Source organism: Cervus canadensis, chromosome 4, assembly GCF_019320065.1.
Source record: "Cervus canadensis isolate Bull #8, Minnesota chromosome 4, ASM1932006v1, whole genome shotgun sequence".
Lineage (NCBI taxonomy): Eukaryota > Metazoa > Chordata > Mammalia > Artiodactyla > Cervidae > Cervus > Cervus canadensis.
In genome coordinates, this window is record NC_057389.1 from 27,099,107 (window position 1) to 27,119,956 (window position 20,850).

The window sequence follows — 20,850 nt, forward strand, 5'->3', positions numbered from 1 at the left end:
AATAACTACTGGCTACTAGCTTCTACTACTATAGAAATAGTAGATGCTACTAGCTTCCAAAAATAGCTCATGATTATGCTGTATATACATTGCCTTCCATGGTTTCCTTTACTTTGCTCTAAACCAGTTCCAAGATGGTAACCTGACATGCCACTCCAGTATCGCAAAAAAGAGGGTAGGTAGAAATACATTTCCTGTGGTTTTGAGAGTACCAAGAAGCATCCTACTCTCTGGTTAGTGTCCATGTCTGTGGCGCATAATAAAAATCAAAATGAACTCTCAAGAGCCTCCTCCTGTTGTCTTTTGTCAGATGAATGAGGGTTGTTTTAGAAGTTTTGAAATGGCCACCTTTTGAGTAGGATACAAATAAATATGTTTCTGTTTTGCCTGCATTTTAATCCGTGGCTGGTCAGGTGTGGTTTGGGGGAGTTTTTATATTGTTGTGCATCTTAAAGCCGTTCAGTCTATAGTATTATATTGCTGTTTCTTTGAATGAGCCCTCAAGGGTCTAAATGACTACAAAGTCATGAATTCCCTGCAGAGATTGGAAATCTGATTCTGACTGAAAGTGACAGTTAATTGTTGAAAATTACTTTCAACCTGTCCTCAACTAAGAGCCTTCAGATACCCAAATATTCTGGCAAGTAGCTATCAAAATCTGTGAGCAGTATCCATCAGAGTGAGATTATTTAGCCAATTTATACCATTTGTTGAAAAATATGAAAAAACATATATGTACTATGTGCCTTGCTTTGGATAGCATGGTCTTTCTACTGTTTTCTTCCCAGCCCTCAATTTACACAAACAAATCTTTGTTAGACCTGTTACTGGAAAGACTTGACTTAACCCAATGAAATTTCAACAACTGTATTTTTAGTTGAGTTTAGAACTCAAAAAGTACTTCACATACAAGTAGAAAAACAATATCCTAGTTGTATCTTCAATGTATAGTTTAAACCACCCTCACTGCTTCGTTGTAACTACCAGTTGATGTAAGACTAAAGAAAAATCACTAAATTTCTGATTTTTAACTTATATCAAAAGAATTCAAAATGGCTTTGCTTGAGACTATTGAGTTTAACATAGTAGGAAAGCAAAATCTGTTTTCTGTTCAAAGGGTTTGCATTAGTAACCTCAACCATAACAGAATTGCTGGGAGGGAAAAAAAGAGAAACATAATTTTGGAAATAAGGGAAGGTCACTTCACACATGCTTCATAGAGAACAAGAACACACAGAAATTGCAAAACAGCCAGACACCACTACTGTTAGAGCTCTGTTTGGTGAGGGAAGTAGCCTCGGAGCAAATGTGTCGTGACTGAGGTTTTGTACCCAAATTGCCAAAATGTACAATTTATAAGCCACTTCAATATTTTTGATCAAGTAGTATGTCTAGGCTAAACACTGGAAAAATAATTTACAAAGATACTAAACTGCTTTAAAAGGAATAAAGATACATTTAAGGCATAAGGCATTTCAAGAAGGAATCAAAAAAGGAATATTTGCAGTAGTGAAGTTTTAAAGAGATCTGCAAACTTAAGGTTTGACACCAAAAGATTTGACATTGGAGACAAAGTTTGGAAGACGGAGCACTCTATAACATTTCATTAGGGCCTTTGCAAAACAGGATAGGAGTTTCCTTTTAATTTTATTTAATAAAAGTATTGTTTATTCTTTGGTCGCTTTGTAGCTAATGTGATTCCCAAATGGAGGAAACTCTATTAAATCTTGGAAAGTGATGAGAATACTTTGACTTACAAAATATGTTTAAGAAGTTTACAGTATGAAATTAAGAGAGCTGTAGAATGCAAAATATAGGATAATAAAGTTGGATGAGTTTTTAGAAAATTTAGTTTTGTGAGTATGTAATCTAAACCTCATTGAGATCTCTAATGGGTCACTGTTCTGAGCTTTGACTGAATCAAAGCCAAAATAACATATAGTAACAATAGTTCTAAACCCATAACTTAAAACTGCAGTCATACTAAACTGGCAACTCCAATACTAGTTTTTATATTTAAGAATTGCCCTCACAAGCATCCCTTGAAAGAGGTGTAATTGAATCTGTTAACATTTGGAAACTAAACATAGAAAACTATTGAGATGGCTCCTGAATCGCTGGGCAATTAATTTGACTTGCAATGAAGAACAGAAATAAGGGTAGAATTGAGGATAATCTTTATACTCCCAAAGAATGAAAAAGTAATCCGTCTTACATGTCTGCCACACAAGGTAGATTCCTTCATGACTCCTTTTCTGTTTCTAGAAGAATCCTTTGAGAACTGGCTGTGTGCCAGGGCCAGTGTCTCCAATGTGGAATGAGATAAAGCTGGTATCACAGAACCTAGAATCTAGTGAAGACCAGCTAGCCAAAATAATCAGGTAAGCATACACAACCTCTAGTAAGGACCTTGAAGACACCAAAGGATGATTTAGATGGAGTAGTCAGAGAAGGCCAGTCCATAAAGTTGATGACTGGGCTAAGACTTGCAGATGAAGAGCATGAGCCAGGAGTCAGAAGGAACAGCATACTTGAGGACTGAGAGATGGGAAAGAACTCGGGACTTGAGCTGGAGAAATTGATAAGAAACTAGCATGAACTGAGACAAAGAATGGTGTAAGTTAAATAGAAAAACGGATCAAATTATGCAGTTGCTTTGAGCCATAGAAAAGACTGGGAAACTCATACAAAGGATGAATCAATACCTGATTACGAAATTAGAGGTATAAGGTCTATAAGGCTGTCCTTGGATCTCATATTGCAACTAAAATCCACAGGGTAGGTAATACGAAGGACAGGCAAGAAGCTTCAGGATGGGCTGCAACCCATGTCAGTTATTATTGCTATAATCTTGGTGCTGTGGATGTCCTGCAGAAGGAAGCCAGTGCCCATCACTTCGGAGCTAAACACAGATTTCCGTTTCAGAAAAACTGAAGAAGAATGTGGAATAGTTATAGGTCAAGCCGTTGCCTTGTGCTAACAAGGCTAGTGCATCTGTGACAACGTGTGTGAACTAACGAAATGGTGGTAGCTTCACCTCTGCCCCCAAATTTCACAGAAGACTGTCACATAGCCTGCTCAAACCAAACTGTATAAGAAACTAGGAAACCGAATTCTAGAAAATGTTAGGATGGCCAAGCTGCAATGTATCAACCAAGCTGACACACTACAAGGGCATCACACCCTCTTAAGACCCGCTTGGATTGCCTCCCAGCAATTCAAAACTTTCCCAAAAAAGCTGTTTATCCCTTCTAAATCTGCTTCTCTGAGTTTATTTTTGTAAATAGTACAACTTCCCTTCTTTATTGAAACTTTCTAACCCCCTAAACTCCTCTTTGACTCTCACATCTTTCCCTTGCTCCTACCAATCCATAGTTGTTTTTTTTGCCTCTGCAGTGCCTACCCCAGGCATATGAGTTCAAACTCAACAGGTACAATCCCACACATTGATTTCCGATTCAGTTGTATATAAGCCTCATTCTGGAACCCCAGAAGTACAACATGGGCATTCTCCCCCTCCAAAGACATGTACAGGAGAGTGAGTTATGGCAAAGGAGCTAGCAAATTGTTTTCATATTTAAACCAAGAAAAACATGCTGTAGACAAGATGAAAGATCTAATAAAAATGTGTTCTTATTCCTGATTCTAAAACTTTAACAGCTGGACTTTCCCATGTGGAATAATATTACATAAATAGCTCAGCCATGAAGCAGAGGGACTGAAGAAGTCCAATGAAATGATAGATGATCTAGGACACTGAATCACATCCAATGCAGTTACAAGGAAATAAATGGTCTTTGGAAGGTACTGGTGAGCTAGCGCTGGTACATCAGCAGACTACAGAATCTTAGTCATGTATCACTAATTCTACAGATGGTTTCTTTCTACTTAAGCATATTAACACTCTATTTCACAGGGACTTTTTCTGTCCATCCAAAAATATCATCTTTTAGTTCTAGAAATCTAGAGAAATTGGCTCTCAGAAAATAAACTTGTTGAGATTTAAAACTGAAATGAACTGAATTCTTTTGCTTAATTTTTTTTGAAAGGGGACACATATTCCTGGGAGTAGGAAATGGCAACCCACTCCAGTGTTCTTGCCTGAAGAATCCCATGGACAGAGGAGCCTGTCGGGGTACAGTCCATGGGGTTGCAAAGAGACACGCCTGAGTGACTGAGCATACATATCCCTGAGTATTTAGTATTCTCATTCACATAATCTAGGTATAGCTCATGTTACAAATCCTCCTCCCACTTTTTCCTTCCACTGAGGTATATAATAGTTGCAGTTGTAGCATAAATGCCAAAAGGCATAATGAGAGTTATAAATGAGGTAATAGAACTTAAGCTTAAGAAAATGAACACAGTTCTTCTTCACTTACATAGTGGGAAAGTGGTGATAAGGGAGCCACCATCTGTACAATAGATCCAGAACTTTGGGGTAAGTCTCATCTTTCTCAGATTGGAGTTTGATGATCTTTAAAAGCGTGACCAACTCTAAAAACCGATGACTATCCTGTATTTATAGAACAGATTGTTCTTCACTGGCCCCCACTTATATTTCTCAGCAGTTGGTTAAACAGAGAGAGCTCTTAGAGAGTGAAGATTCATTTGATTTTTTCCAGGCATATTCTTGGAAACCCCACTGTGCTTGGAAGTTGTACTTTGTGAAATGTACACAGGAATTCACCTTGCCAGAAATTCTGTGAGGGCTCACTTTGATCATTTTAAAGAGTTACGGGAGACAGAATGTGATTACAACAGTGGTTATTTCAGTAGAAAATATACAGGGAGCATGTGCTTGTTACTTTTTTTTTTTTTTTTTTTAGCCTAATCATGAGATTAACTTACTCTATTAGCAAGAATCAGCTCACCTATTAGCTACACCATGCAAAGGGAAATGTCCACGTCAACTTGAAAGAAAAGAGGGAGGAAAAAATATTAAAAAAATAACTTTTCGGCCTTTAATTGCTAATCATTCCCCCCTACTCTCTGCCATCCAAATGTTTTTACTCGCAAAAATCCAAGGCAATACACTAATAATGTAGCTGCTCCTTACCCCTCATCATCCTAGAATAGTATGAGTCACTCTGGGAGATATTTCTAATTTCTGCCATTGAAATAATTGAAATTTCTGCCTTTTAAGAGAATGGTGACCTGTAAATGATAAGTCATCTGTTTGAGAGATGGTATAATGAGGCCCTTCAATTTTTTTTTTTTTAACTACAAAAGTTAAATCTATACATTATAGGAAACTTACAAATACACAAAAAGAAAGAAAAAAGTTTCCAGGAATCCTAACAGTCTAAAAACAACTACCATTAACAATTCATATAAAGAATAGTCATGTAGAGACATCCATGTAAAGGTAAAGCATACAATTTATTTCTACAAACTAGGACAAAATACCACATGTTTTTGTACCCTCCCCGTTTAACAATACATCATGGGAGATTCCTGAACAAGATAGCAGAGTAAAAGGATTTGACCTAACCTCCTTTCATGAAAACACCAAAATCACAACCAACTCCTGAACAACCATTGACAAAAAAGACTTGACCCTACCAAAAATTATCGATAGTCTATACCCAAAGACAAAGAAAAAGCCAAAATGAGATGGGAAGAGGGGCGCTTTAGCAATATAAGCAAATCCCATACCCACTGAGTGGGTGACCCACACACTGGAAAATAATTGTATCACAGAGGTTCTCCCACATGAGTGAGTTCTGAGCCCATGTAAGGTTTCCCAGCCTGAGGGTCTGGTATCTGGAGGAGGAATCCCCAAAGCATTTGACTATGAAGGCAGTAGGGCCAAGTGAAGGAGCTCCATAAGACTGAGGGAAATAGAGACTCCACTCTTGGAGGGTGCACACAAGGATACATATGCACTGGGACCAAGTATAAAGCAGAAATTCCATAGGAGCCTGGGCCAAGCCTACCTACGAGGCTTGGGAGGGTTGCCCAGGGAGGCGGGGATAGGCTGGGGCTCACCAGGGGCTGTGAGGTTGGGGGACACTGGTGGCAAAGGCCTCAGAATATTGATTAGCATAAGCGCTCCCAAAGGTCACAATTTTGGCATCAAGACCTGTTCCTACCCAACAGCTACAGGCTCCTGATACTTCAGAGCAAACAATCAGCAGAATAGGAATACAGCACCATGCATCATCAGACAGACTGTGTGGAGCCATACTGATTTTGCACAGCCACCTCTAAACATACTACCTGGCAGCCCTTCCCACCTGAAGGACAAGATCTGCCTCCCCCCATCAGAGGGTAGACATCAGTCCCTCCCAAGGGAAGTCTGAACAAACTCACTCAGCCAGGGGCAGGCACAGAACAAAAGAGGAGATACCATCCCGCAGCCAGGAGAAAGGAGATCAGAAACAGAAAATGAGACAAAGTAAGATGGCAGAATAATATATTTGAGATGAAGGAACAAGATCAAAGTCCCCAAGAACAACTAAATGAAGTGGAGGCAGGCAAGCTACCTGAAAAAAGAATTTAGACTAATAGTACTGAAGATGACTCAAGATCTTGGAAAAAGAATGGAGGCACAGATTTAGAAGACACATGAGATATTTAATAAAAAGATTTAACAGACAAACAGAGATGAACAATACAATAACTGAAATGAAAAATACACTAGAAGGAATGAACAACAGAATAATTGAGACAGAAGAATAATTAAGTGAAATGGAAAACAGATTGGTAGAAATCATTGCCATGAAACAGAATAAAGAAAAAGAATGAAAACAAGTGAAGATAGTCTCAAAGACCTATGGGACAACATTAAATGCACCAACATTTGCACTATAGGGGTTCTAGAAGGAGAAGAGAGAGAAAAAACTCAAATTATAGCCAAAAGTTACCCCAGCATGAGAAGGGAAAAAACTCAAGTCCAGGAACCACAGCAAAGAGCAACATGCTGAGACATATTAATAAAACTGACAAAAATTAAGTCAAAGAAAAAATATTAAAAGTTACAAGGGAAAAGCAACAAATAACATACAACGGAATCCCGATAAAGTCATCAAATTTTTCATCAGAGACTCTGAAGGCCAGACAGGCGTGGCATGATATATTTAAAGTAACAAAAGGAAAGAGCCTACAATTGAGAATACTCTACCCAGCAAGGCTCTTATTCAGACTTGGTGGACAAATCAAAATTCTTATAGAGCAGCCAAAGCCCAAAGAATTCAGCACCACCAAACCAGCTTTACAAGTATAGAGAAAAGTTTCTAGGTAGAAAGAAGAAGCTACAGCTAAAAATAAGAAAATTATGAATGGGAAAGCTCACTAGTAAAGGCATACATAAAGTAAATGTAGGAAATCATCCACACATAAATATGATGTCCAAACTAGCAATTGAGAGGCTAGGAAAGTACAAATGCAGGAAATGCATTTGAAATTAAGAGGCCAGCAACTTAACACAACCTTGTACACATAGAGACTTGGTATATCAAGTCATACTGGGAATCACAAGCCAAAAAGCTACCATAGATACACCCACAAAAAAGAAAAGGCAATCCAAACACAACACTAAAGTTACTCATCAACTCACAAGAGAAGAGAACAGAAGAGGAAAGGTGGAAACAAACATTTTTAAAAATCCACATAATTAACAAAATGGCATTCCAGTTCAGCTATTTCAAATCCGAAAAGATTATGCTGTGAAAGTGCTGCATGCAATATGCCAGTAAATTGGGCAACTCAGCTTGCCACATGACTGGAAAAGGTCAGTTTTCATTCCAATCCCAAAGAAAGGCAATGCCAAAGACTGTTCTAATTACCGCACAGTTATACTCATCTCACACGCTAGTAAAGTAATTCTCAAAATTCTCCAAGCCAGACTTCAACAGTACGTGAACCGTGAACTTACAGATGTTCAAGCTGGGTTTAGAAAAGGCAGAGGAACCAGAGATCAAATTGCCAACATCGTTGGATCATCGAAAAAGCAAGAGAGTTCCAGAAAAACATCTACTTTTGCTTTATTGACTATGCCAAAGCCTTTGTGTGGATCACAGCAAACTGTGGAAAATTCTTAAAAATATGGAAACCCAGACCACCTGACCTGCCTCTTGAGAAATCTGTATGCAGGTCAGGAAGCAACAGTTAGAACTGGACATGGAACAACAGACTGGTTCCAAATCGGGAAAGGAGTACGTCAAGGCTGTATATTGTCACCCAGCTTATTTATCTTATATGCAGAGTACATCATGTGAAACGCTGGGCTGGATGAAGCACAGGCTCGAATCAAGATTGCTGAGAGAAATATCAATAACCTCAGATATGCAGATGACACCACCCTAATGGCAGAAATAAAAGAATTAAAGAGCCCCTTGATGAAAGTGAAAGAGGAGACCAAAAAAGTTGGCTTAAAATTCAACATTCAGAAAACTAAGATCATGGCATCCAGTTCCATCACTTCATGGCAAATAGATGGGGAAACAATGGAAACAGTGGCTGACTTTCTTTTGGGGGGCTCCAAAATCGCTGCAGATGTTGACTGCAGCCATGAAATTACAAGACTCTTGCTCCTTGGAAGAAAAGTTGTGACCAACCTAGATAGCATATTGAAAGGCAGAGACATTACTTTGCCCACAAGATTGCCCACAAGATTGCCACAAAGTCCATCTAGTCAAAGCTATGGTTTTTGCAGTAGTCATGTATGGATGTGAGAGTTGGACTATAAAGAAAACAGCACTGAAGAACTGATGCTTCTAAACTGTGGTGTTGGAGAAGACCCTTGAGAGTTCCTTGAATTGCAAGGAGATCCAACCAGTCCATCCTAAAGGAAATCCATCCTGAATATTCACTGGAAGGACTGATGTGGAAGCTGAAACTCCAATACTTTGGCCACCTGATGCTAAGAGCTGACTCATTTGAAAAGACTCTGATGCTGGGAAATATTGAAGGTGGGAGGAGAAGGCAACAACAGAGGATGAGATGGTCTGATGGCATCACTGACTCGAGAAGAGTTTGAGTAGACTCTGGGAGTTGGTGATGGACAGGGAGGCCTGGCGTGCTGCAGTCCATGGGGTCACAAAGAGTTGGATTCAACTGAGCAACTGAACTGAACTAAACTGAACAAAATGGCAATAAGGACATACATTTTAATAATTACTATAAATGTAACTGAATTAAATGCTCAAACCAAAAGACATAGACTGTCTGAATGGATACACAACAAAATCTGTATATATGCTGTCTACAAGAGACCCACTTCAGATCTAGGGACACACACAGACTAAAAATGAGCAGATGGAAAAATATACCCGAGGCAAATAGAAATCAAAAGAAAGCTGGAGTAGCAATACTCATATCAGACAACATAGACTTTAAAATAAAGACTGTTATAAGGGAAAGAAGCATACTACATAATGATCAAGGGATCAACCCACAAAGATATATGCCCCCAACCTAGGAGTACCACAATATATAAGGCAAATGCTACCAACCATAAAAGGAGAAATCAACAGTAACACAATAATAGTGGGGGACTTTAACACCCCACTTTCATCAGTGGACAGATCATACAGACAGAAAATCAATGAGGAAACACAAATCTTAAATGACACATTAGGCCAGATGAACATAATTGATATTTTTTAAACATTCTATCTGGAAGCAACTGAATACACATCTTTTTTCATCCTCCAGGACAGATCACATGCTGGGCCACCCCAAAGCAAAACTTGGTAAATTTAAGAAAATTAAAATCATAACTAGCAACTTTTCCAACCATAACACTATGATATTAGAAGTAAATTATAAGAAAAAAACTATAAAAAAACACAAACATATGGAGGTTAAACAATATTTACTAGATAACCAGTGATCACTAGAGAAAGAGAAAAGTAAAATATACCTAGAGACAAATGACGATAAAAACATGATGACCGCACATTTATGGGATGCAGCAAAAGCCATTCTAAGAGGGAAGTTTATAGCAATACAATCTTACCTCAGGAAACAAGAAAAATCTCAAATAAACATCCTAACTTACAAATAAAGCAACTAGAGAAAGAATAACAAAACCAAAGTTAGTAGAAGGAAAGCAATTATAAAGATCAGGGAAGACATAAAAGAAAGAAAACAATAGCAAAATATTACAGTCCAATATCACTGATGAACACTGATGAAACTAAAAGCTGCTTCTTTGAAAAGATAAAATTGATAAGATTCTAACCATACTCATCAAGAAAAAAGATGGAGAGCATTCAAATCAATCAAATTAGAAATGGAAAAAGTTACAACCAACACCACAGAAATACAAAGGGTCATAAGAGACTACTAAAAGTAACTATATACCAATAAAATGAACAACCTAGAAGAAATGGAAAAATTCTTAGAAAGATACAACCTTCTAAGACTGAACCAGGAAGAAACATAATAAGAAATACGAACAGACCAATCACATGTACTGAAATTGAAACAGTAATTTAAAAATTCCCAAAAAGTGAGTGTAGGACCAGATAGCTTCACAGTTCAATTCTATCAAACATTTAGAGAAGAGATAACACCTATCTTTCTGAAACTCTTCCAAAATATTGCAGAAGAACAAACACTCCCAAGTTTATTCCATGAGGCCACCATCACTCTAGTACCAAAATCAGACAAAAGATACCCCCCGCACACACACACACACAAAATACAGGCCAATATCACTGATGAATATGGACACAAATTCTCAACAAAAAAAACTGGCAAACCAAATACAGCAATATCCTAAAAGGATTGTACACCATGATCAAGTGGGACTTATCTCAAGGATCCAAGGATTCATCAATATTTGCAAATCAATCATTGTGATGCACTACAATAATAAACTGAAGAATAAAAGCCATGTGATCATCTCAATAGATGCAGAAAAGGCTTTTGATAAAATTAAAAGCTTTTAATAACATTCAACATCCTTTTATGAAATACTCTTCAGAAAATGGACATAGGGAAACTTACCTCAATATAAGAAAGACCATATATGACAAACTCACAGCTAACATCATTCACAGTAGTTAAAAGCTGTAAGCATTTCCTCTAGTATCAGGAATAGGACAAAGATATGCTTGTATTGATTTGTCAAATATTTACAGTAAATTCATATACTAATTTGATAAGGATTGCATATTTATAACACTGTGATTTCAGGGTATATACCTCCATTTATGCAAGTCCATCTTAGTAACCCACAATCAAATTCTATGCTTTCCTTTAACTAGGTCTTGTACCTTCCATGTTTATTTTATTTTTAGGTCTTTCTAATAAAAATCAGAAATGAAAAAAAGAAAAAAAAGGATATCCACTCTTGCCACTTTTGTTCAACATAGTTTGGGAAGTCCTAGCCATGGGAATCAGAGAAGAAATAAAAGGAATCCAAATTGGAAAAGAAGAAATAAGCTGTCTATATTTGCAGATGACATGATACTATACATAGAAAATCCTAAAGAAGCTACCAAAAAACTACTAGAGATCATCAATGAATTTGGTAAAGTTGCAGGATACAAAATTAATACACAGAAATCTCTTGCATTCCTGTACACTAACAACAAAAAATCAGAAAGAGAAATTAAGGAAACAATTCCATTTACCATCACATCAAAAAGAATAAGATAGCTAGGAATAAACATACCTAAGGAGACAAAATATATATGGTAGTGGTTTAGTTGCTAAGTCGTGTCTGACTCTTGCAACCCCATAGCCTATAGCCCACCAGGCTGTCTGACCATGGGTTTCTCCAAGAATGCTGGAAAGTATTGCCATTTCCTTCTCCAGGGGATCTTCGCGACCCAGAGACCAAAACCATGTCTCCTGCATTACAGATGGATTCTTTACCACTGAGCCCTAGGGAAGCCAACAAATAAATGACACCATTCATTAGTGGAATCTAATTTTAAAAGACAATAGAAATGAACTTATTTACAAAACAGAAATAGATTTACAGATGTTGAAACAACTTATGGTTACCAAAGAGAAAATGTTGGGGGGGAGGGACAAATCAGGAATTTAGGATTAACATTCACACACTACTATATATAAGATAAATAACCAACAAGGACCTGCTATATAGCACAGGGAGCTCTAGTCAATTTTCTGTGATAGCATGTATAAGAAAAGAATCTGAGAAGGAATGAATATATGTATGTATATGGTTCAGTCACTCTGTTGTACACCTGAAACTAACACAATACTGTGGGTCAACTATACTTCAATAAAATTTTAAAGAGAAACTAAAAATAGAACTACTGTGTGATCCAGTAATTCCACTCCTGGGCATATATCCAAAGGAAATCATGATTCAAAAATATACATGCACCCCAATGTTCACTGAAGCACTATTTACAATAGCCAACACAGGGAAGCAATCTAAAAGTCCCCTGATGGAGAAATGGATTAAAAAAATATGGTACCTGTATGTGATGGAATATTACTCAGTCATAAAAACAATGGAGTAATACCATTTGCAGCAACATGGATGGACTTAGAGATTATGAGACTAAGCGAAGTAATTCAGAGAGAGACAAATATCATATGATGTCATTTATATGTGGAATCTAAAAAAAATGATACAAATGAATTTATTTACAAAACAAAAATAGACTTACAGACTTAGAAAGCAAGTTTCAGTTACCAAAAGGGAAAGGTTGGGGGGGGAGATAAATTAGGAGTTTGGGATTAATATACACAAACTATATATTTAAAAGAGATAATCAACAAGGATCTACTGTATAGTATAGGGAACTCTACTCAATATTCTATAATATCCTATATGGGAAAAGAATCTAAAAAGGAATAAATATATGTATATAAAAAATTGAATTACTTTGCTGCCCTCCTGAAACTAATACAACATTGTAAATCAACTATAGCATATAATGAAAATTAAATTAAAAAAATTTTTTAATTAAAAAAATGTTTAATTGTGCTATTAATAAAAAAGTAAAACCTGAAAAAATAATACATCCTAAAAATCTTTACACAAATTATAGATTTTTGCTATTATACCATGTAAAATAATTGGAGAGTATTCTGCTATAGACTATAACAATTTATATAGCCTATAGACTGTTACTGGATAATTATATAGTTTCCACTTTGGAAGTGACATATTTAGAAAGGGACAGCATGGCACAGATCACATCACTGTCCTCTAAGATTAATTTATATTGCACAGATACGTAAGTTAAGTGCATATTCTGTTTTCACTTAGGTCTGCATGAACAGGTAGGTAGCCTTTTCAAAATAAGAGACACGGGCTTCCTGGGAGGCTCAGTAATTAAGAATCCACCTGTCAATGCAGGAGACACGAGTTTGATCCCTGATCCGAGAATATCTCAGGTGCCGTGTAGCAACTAAGCCTGTGCCCCACAACTCGAGAGCCTGGGAGCCACAACCACTGAAACCCACACGCTGCAACTGCCGGAGCCCACGTGCCCTAGAGCCCGTGCTCTGCAAAGAGAAGCCACCGCAACAGGAAGCCCAAGTACTGCAACGAGAACGTAGCTCCCGCTTGCCACAACTAGAGAAAAGCCCACGTGGCCACAAAGACCCAGCATAGCCAAAAATAAATAAATAAAAATTTAAAAAAGAGTAAGAGACACATGTACACAAAAGAGTTGACTGCTCACTTCTGATTATTTCAAAGGGGCTTGGAAATCTCCCCCTACTTCACCTCTGCCTGCAAACTGAAGTCACACCCTTAAAAAGCTTAACATTCATATTTGATGAATTTGCAGTAGAGTCAGGCACAATGCATTTTAAATCACTCCTTCCCCCAAGACCACGTGTCTTCAGTGAAGTACCTGTGTGCCTTAGACGTGGGAATCAGCCACTGAAGCACTGTGTTTGGATCCAGTTCTATCAAACTTTGCAGGACACCAGATGAAATAGAGATGTTTCCCCAGGCTGGGCAAAAGGAATTAGGCATCTGGGAAGTGAGAGAGACAGAATAACATCAGAATAGGAACCTGAGAAGTGAGCCGAAGCTGGGGAGTGCTGTAGATCTTCACGCTAAGCAAAGCACCCCCAGATGCAACCGCCCTCTAGCCTACTGATGCCTCTGCTTCTACAGTTTTTCACTCACACAGGGTGTAGTGGGGCTGTAGCTCCATTTTAATAATGGAAATTGTGGGGGATCCATTTACAGAAAATTTTGATAAAATTCATTTATTTGTTTATTCTACAAAATGGAATATTTATGCACCCTTTAAATGTATATTGAAGTCAGTTTTGGGCATGAAAAGATGCATGTAATATATTAAGTGATGAAATCATGTTACAAAACACTTTATAGAATCCAGCCCCTTAGTGTAAAAAAATCCTCTGGGTATATATGGGCAGGCATACACACACACACTTATAAGAAAAGACTATAAAAATATATACCAACATGCAAAGAATGACTTTCTCTGGGGGGTAGGAATAACAGTGGTTTTTCTTCCCTTTTATTTTTTAAATCTGCATTTTTATGGTAAACATAATGATAAAATAAATGGCAACAAATGTACAATTGAATTTCATGCTCTACTTTTTTCTTCATGCTTATGTTTTCAGACCATCAGACTCCTTTTTCAGCTTGCTTTATTGATTTTTTTCCCCCTCTCTTTGTTTCATTCCCAGGAGAATATAAAAGGTCTTTGTCATTTTATCTCTAAATCTATTGCTCTAATCTTCCCTTTTTCCCACTTTCTCCCACACTCGTTTTCTCAAACTAGATGTTTCATATGAATTTAATGTATTTCAGGATGGGCACTCCTTATTTGCCTCTCTAAATCCAGAATGTGAACAGTATTTAGTAAACTTTCATCTATCATGTAAATTCTAAATTCTTTGAAGAAGCACAAATGGACTGAATTTAGCCCCTAATGCCCTGACTTCAAGCATTTTCAACCATCAAGAAAAGTAAATCATTTAAATTTACAACTGACAAGAAACAGACCTGGTTATCTCGAACATATATGCATTAAGACTAGTCTGCCGAGGGTTTTGTGTAAAGGCAAAAGATAATAAACTTAAAATGTATATACTAGTCAATGAAGGTTTTACATATACAACACAGTGAGTGTGATCCAAGTTCCAGAAATAAGTGCCTTACATTGAATGTAAAATTAATGCTAAGTAAATGAGTTTATTTTATTTTTTTGAGCAATGAAACTTGATTCTTTTCCATCTTAAATGAAATAAAACACATCTCTCCTCAATAACATGGCACAAAGATGTCAACTTTAATAAAATATCCTGATTCTCTGGCTAATGCAATAAGGGCAAACATATCTCCATTCACATTATATCCCTAATACAATACTTAGGGAATTTGTATTTATTACACCATTCAATTATGTATACTTTGAAGCTTTTGAAAAAATGCACCACTTGACAAGTCTTAGTAAGAAAATCTGAGCATGAATGATTTTCTAGCAGTTATGTATAGCTTCAGACACTTAAAACTTTTTTTCATAAATTCTGTTAATTACTGAAGCCAGGTTAATGAATGGCATTTGAAGAAGCTTATTATATAGAACTTGTGGCTAATGACTGAAGTCTTCTTTTTGACCTAATGATTTCTTCTACCTTCCTCACTAGGAGTTCTGAGCATATCAAAAAGGTATCTAAGTATTAACATTTAGATAAGGAATAGAAGTGCTAGTCAGACATAACTGATTAGTTTTAGGGTTGTTGATGAACATAATTTACTGACTGAAATACTTTGATCAATCTTTTTGAAAGATAACCTACTCACTAACCCCATTACTCACATGCTCAATGTGAAAGTAGGAATCATTGAAAGTTGTCAGAAACATAAAATAAAAATCCCACCTTACACCACACAGAAATTCTCCACACCCTGCCATCAGAACTATAGACCCATAAACTCATGTTCCTACTTCTTCCACTATTGGCCTCTTTCACCCTCTGCTTTTCCAAATCCTCCACTTTCCAGTGAAATATAAGGGCAAAAAAATCAGACAAAATTGCAAACAACACATACTGACCCAGACCAAACTAAACAGAAAACACATTACTGGAAGGATATTAGTTATCTCATAGAATAACCCAGAAGACCAGCAAACCAGGGAAGGAAATCAAACAAGAACAGAGGGAAGCTAGATAGCCAAGCTTAACACCCCAGCTGCACACTGAGCTTTGTCATCAGCACCCCATCACTTGTTCCTGAGTGCAGTCTCTCTGTGAATGAAATAAATTCTTCACTGTCACTGTCCCTATGCATCATGGGCTACAAAGTCCCGAGACTGAGTGTATTGGTCAACTGTTGTCACACAGGAGCTGCATAACAGTAAAATTCAGTGGCTTCGGTTCAGTTCAGTCATTCAGTTGTGTCTGAATCTTCGTGACCCCATGGACCACAGCATGCCAGGTCTCCCTGTCCATCACCAACTCCCGGAGTCTACTCAAACTCATCTCCATTGAGTCGGTGATGCCATCCAACCATCTCATCCTCCATCGTCCCCTTCTCTTCCTGCCCTCAATCTTTCCCAGCATCAGGGTCTTTTTCAATGAGTCAGCTCTTCACATCAGGTGGCCAAAATATTGGAGTTTCAGCTTCAGCACCAGTCCTTCCAATGAACACCCAGGACTGATCTCCTTTAGGATGGACTGGTTGGATCTCCTTGCAGTCCAAGGGACTCTCAAGAGTCTTCTCCAACACCACAGTGAAAAAGCATCAATTCTTCGGTGCTCAGCTTTCTTTATAGCTCAACTCTCACATCCATACATGAATACTGGAAAAATCATAGCCTTGATGAGATGGACATTTGTTGGTAAAGTAACGTCTCTGCTTTTTAATATGCTGTCTAGGTTGGTCATAACTTTCCTTCCAAGGAGTGTCTTTTAATTTCATGGCTGCAGTCACCATCTGCAGTGATTTTGGAGCCCCCAAAAATAAAGTCAGCCACTGTTTCCACTGTTTCCCCATCTATTTGCCATAAAGTGATGGGACCAGATGCCATGATCTTAGTTTTCTGAATGTTGAGCTTTAAGCCAACTGTTTCAGTCTCCTCTTTCACTTTCATCAAAAGACTCTTTAGTTCTTCACTTTCTGCCATAAGGGTGGTGTCATCTGCATATCTGAGGTTATTGATATTCCTCCTGGCAATCTTGATTCCAACTTGTGCTTCATCCAGCCCAGTGTTTCTCTTGATGTACTCTGCATATAAGTTAAATAAGCAGGGTGACAATATACAGCCTTGATGTACTCCTTTTCCTATTTGGAACCAGTCTGTTGTTCCATGTCCAGTTCTAACTGTTGCTTCCTGACCTGCATACAGATTTCTCAAGAGTCAGGTCAGTGGCTTAATGTAATATTTTACTTTTGTTCATTTGTGGGTAAGTTGGGGGTTAGCTGATTTAAGCTATACTTGGCTCCAAACCTCAAGTTGGGTTCAATTTAAACTCCTTACCTCTCATTTTTCTTGCATCTGTTGACTGCTTGACATGCCTTCTCATGATGATGGTAGAAATTCAAGATGGCAAGTCAAGCTGTGTAGGTAGTTTTTAAATTTCCACAGAGCAAATCTACTAACATTCCATTGGCAAATCCAAGTCACATGGCAAACCCAAAGTCAAGGGGACAATGAAAACATTCCACCTCTAAGAGAAGAGCTGTGAAGTCACATAGCAAAAGATACAGGGTAGGATAAAGAATTGGGTCAAATATTTCAGTTTATTCCAGTGACAATGACTGCTGGTCAAGTTTAGGCCTTCTGATCATGCCCTGGCTGCCATGGGGGTGAGTAGAGAAAGTATCCGGTCCCTTTCTATTTATGTAGGAGAGAAAGGACCCTACCAGAAAGGGCTCAAATGCTAAGCATGCATCAGAGCAATAAATATCTATCAAAAGTATCCAATCATTATGCTTTCCCATTGCCTTCAGTGGAGTTTCACTAGATAGTAAAAAAGAAAAAAAAAAAAGAGGGGATTGCATACCTGGAAAGTGGAGATTAAATCAGAGTATTAATTTGGAGACTGGGGCTGCTGCTGCTGCTGCTAAGTCGCTTCAGTCGTGTCTGACTCTGTGCAACCCCATAGACGGCAGCCCACCAGGCTCCCCCGTCCCTGGGATTCTCCAGGCAAGAACACTGGAGTGGGTTGCCATTTCCTTCTCCAATGCATGAAAGTGAAAAATGAAAGTGAAGTCACTCAGTCATGTCCAACTCTTAGTGACCCCATGGACTGCAGCCCACCAGGCTCCTCCGTCCATGGGATTTTCCAGGCAAGAGTACTAGGGCTACATAGTAGGAAAAGAGGAAAAAACATCATTTTCTCGGGAATAATGACAATGCAATGATTATACTTGCCCTGGCTTTACACAGAACCTGGAATCAACATGCTGTTCTTCTCTCATCCTCACACCCCAAGAGATTTACCAGAATTAAATATACGTGAAATGGAAAGAAAGGAACACTCTCATTTATGAAGATGTTCAATCCTGTGCCACATATATCCCAGGAATAAGAGTTAAAATTCTTAAAAAAAAAAAAAAATAGGGAAATCTTCTTCCAAAGTGCTGTTAGTCTGATGGAATTTGACAAGAAATAGGTTTCTTCCCTCCAAGTATTTGAAATCTGGTTTGGAGAGACAATGAGGTTTGAAGTGAGTGGAGCTGAAGTGTATTAATGGCAGTGTTCTGGTGAGATACTTATAAGAACCCGCCAAACCTTCATAGTAACTTTTCTACTCTGTTATTTTAATTTATTGGCTGAAATTAGCTAAGTTTTGTTTCTGTTGTTAGAAACTAAAATAACTATTCCATCACACCCCTTTTAGGGGGCAGATCGGGGTTCAAGGACATGTAATTTACCCAGAGATTCTCACAATTGCATAGTATTGTTTTATACCCACTAGAGAATCCAGGAAGAGCTTATTGTTAAGTGCCCCTTCTAATAACGTCCTTCAGAATAGGTGGTTGGTTAAATGATTCCCATCTCTTAACCAGGACAGGGACAACTAGATGAAGTCAAGCAACAGCTAGGTGATCCTTTTAAACACTGGAAAACACAAGACATAACTGAAGTAGAATCTACTCCACTTATGATTCTAGTCATAATTATGCTACTTACTTCCCAAGCACTTGTATATATTTGAGTCCTTTAATAAGGGGAGAGTTCTTAGAAGATGCCTCAAGATATCCAGATGTTTCTAAGTAAGTCATAGGTCATCTTTCTATAATGAAAAGCAAATGTGAAAGGGAATCAAAGGATACTTATAATTCTCACCAGCTTGCCTTGACAATCCTTCCATTCCCTCAAACAGCCTTTTGACATAAAGGGCTGCAAGAAACAATCTGATTCTGCCACACCAAGGGTTCATTCAATTAGTGGTAATTAAGATTATAGCAATGGTTTAATTACTTGTTCTTTTATCCCTTACTCCTGGGTATAACGCTTAATTGAAGTATATCCCATAAGAGAAAAGAGGAGGGGAAAATTTGATGAAGTTTTTCAATGGCTGCTTAAATCAAAGAATCTTACGAAGAACCTTAATCACAGTTAACAAGGAATCCTATTGATTCAGATGTGGCTTGGTCCAGAAGTAAGATCTAGAACAGTGAATAAGACTCTGATTGTTTATACATAGTTTTCTCAGCACTAACCTCCATATTTTCGCTTTTGCCTCACCCTTATTTCTTTCATAATAGCATTAATGGCTACAGCAGTTTCAGAATGTGCCTCCTTACCATGCGATCCAGCACTTCCCAGGTGATGCAGTGGAAAAGAATCTGCCTGATAATGCAAGAGACACAGGTTCCATCCCTGGGTTGGGAAGATCCCCTGGAGGAGGAAATGGCAACTCACTCCAGTATTCTTGCTTGCCGTATTCTTTTCATGGGATTGCTTGGAAAATCCCATGGACAGAGGAGCCTGGCAGGCTACAGTCCATCAGATTGCAGAGTCAGACAGAGCTGAGTGACTGAGCATGCATGCAGTCCACAAAGAAAGGATCTCTTCCTTAACTTATAACAAAGAACACGTAAACTCCTTTCCCATATTCCCCCAACAAAAATCCTTTCATGTTTCATTGGCCAGAATGACATCCTAAACCAATGACTATGACCAGGAGAAATCAGATGCTCTGATTGGCCTAACCTACCCAAATTGCTGGGCCATCACCCGTGGAGGAAATTAGGCATCCACCGTAAAGGGAATTAGTGTAAACTTGTTAGAAAACAGAGGGACATCAATGCTGGAGAGAAAATGTTCCTTTAAACATATTCAAGAATGTGCTGAGAGGCTGTAGCTGCAGCAAATAAGCTAGAGAAGAGGGGTAGCGCTTTCTAGGAACGGCAGTAGTAAGCAGGCTTAGTCACCGGTAATTCACCCAACCTCATGGGGAGACTCCAGTTGGGAGTGAGTAAACCACCCCGCAGGGACTTCCCAAGTGGCACAGTGGTAAGGCCGCAGGGACTTCCCAGGTGGCACAGTGGTAAGGAATCTGCCTGCCAGTGCAGAAAAGGCAAGAGATGCAAGGCCGATCCATCGGTCTGGAAGATGCCCTGGAGGAGGTGATGGCCGCCCTCTCCAGTTTTTGCCTGAGGAAACGCCATGGACAGAGGAACCTGGCAGCTACAGTCCATGGGGTTGCAAAGAGTCAGACGTTGACTTAGTGACTAAGTAACATCAAAGCACCAGGCTCAGGCTGAGCCAGGGAGGAAGGTAGAGGACTCTGCCTCAGACTGGGCAAGTGGAGGCATTTGGGTCTCTCTAGAACAAGGATGGAAAACTGTGGCCCACAGTCCAAAAATGGCCCCGAGTCTATTTCCATATGACCCACAAGAATGGTTATTAATTTTTAATCATTCATACATTTTTAAAAGAATGTTGTTTCATAAAGTAAAAA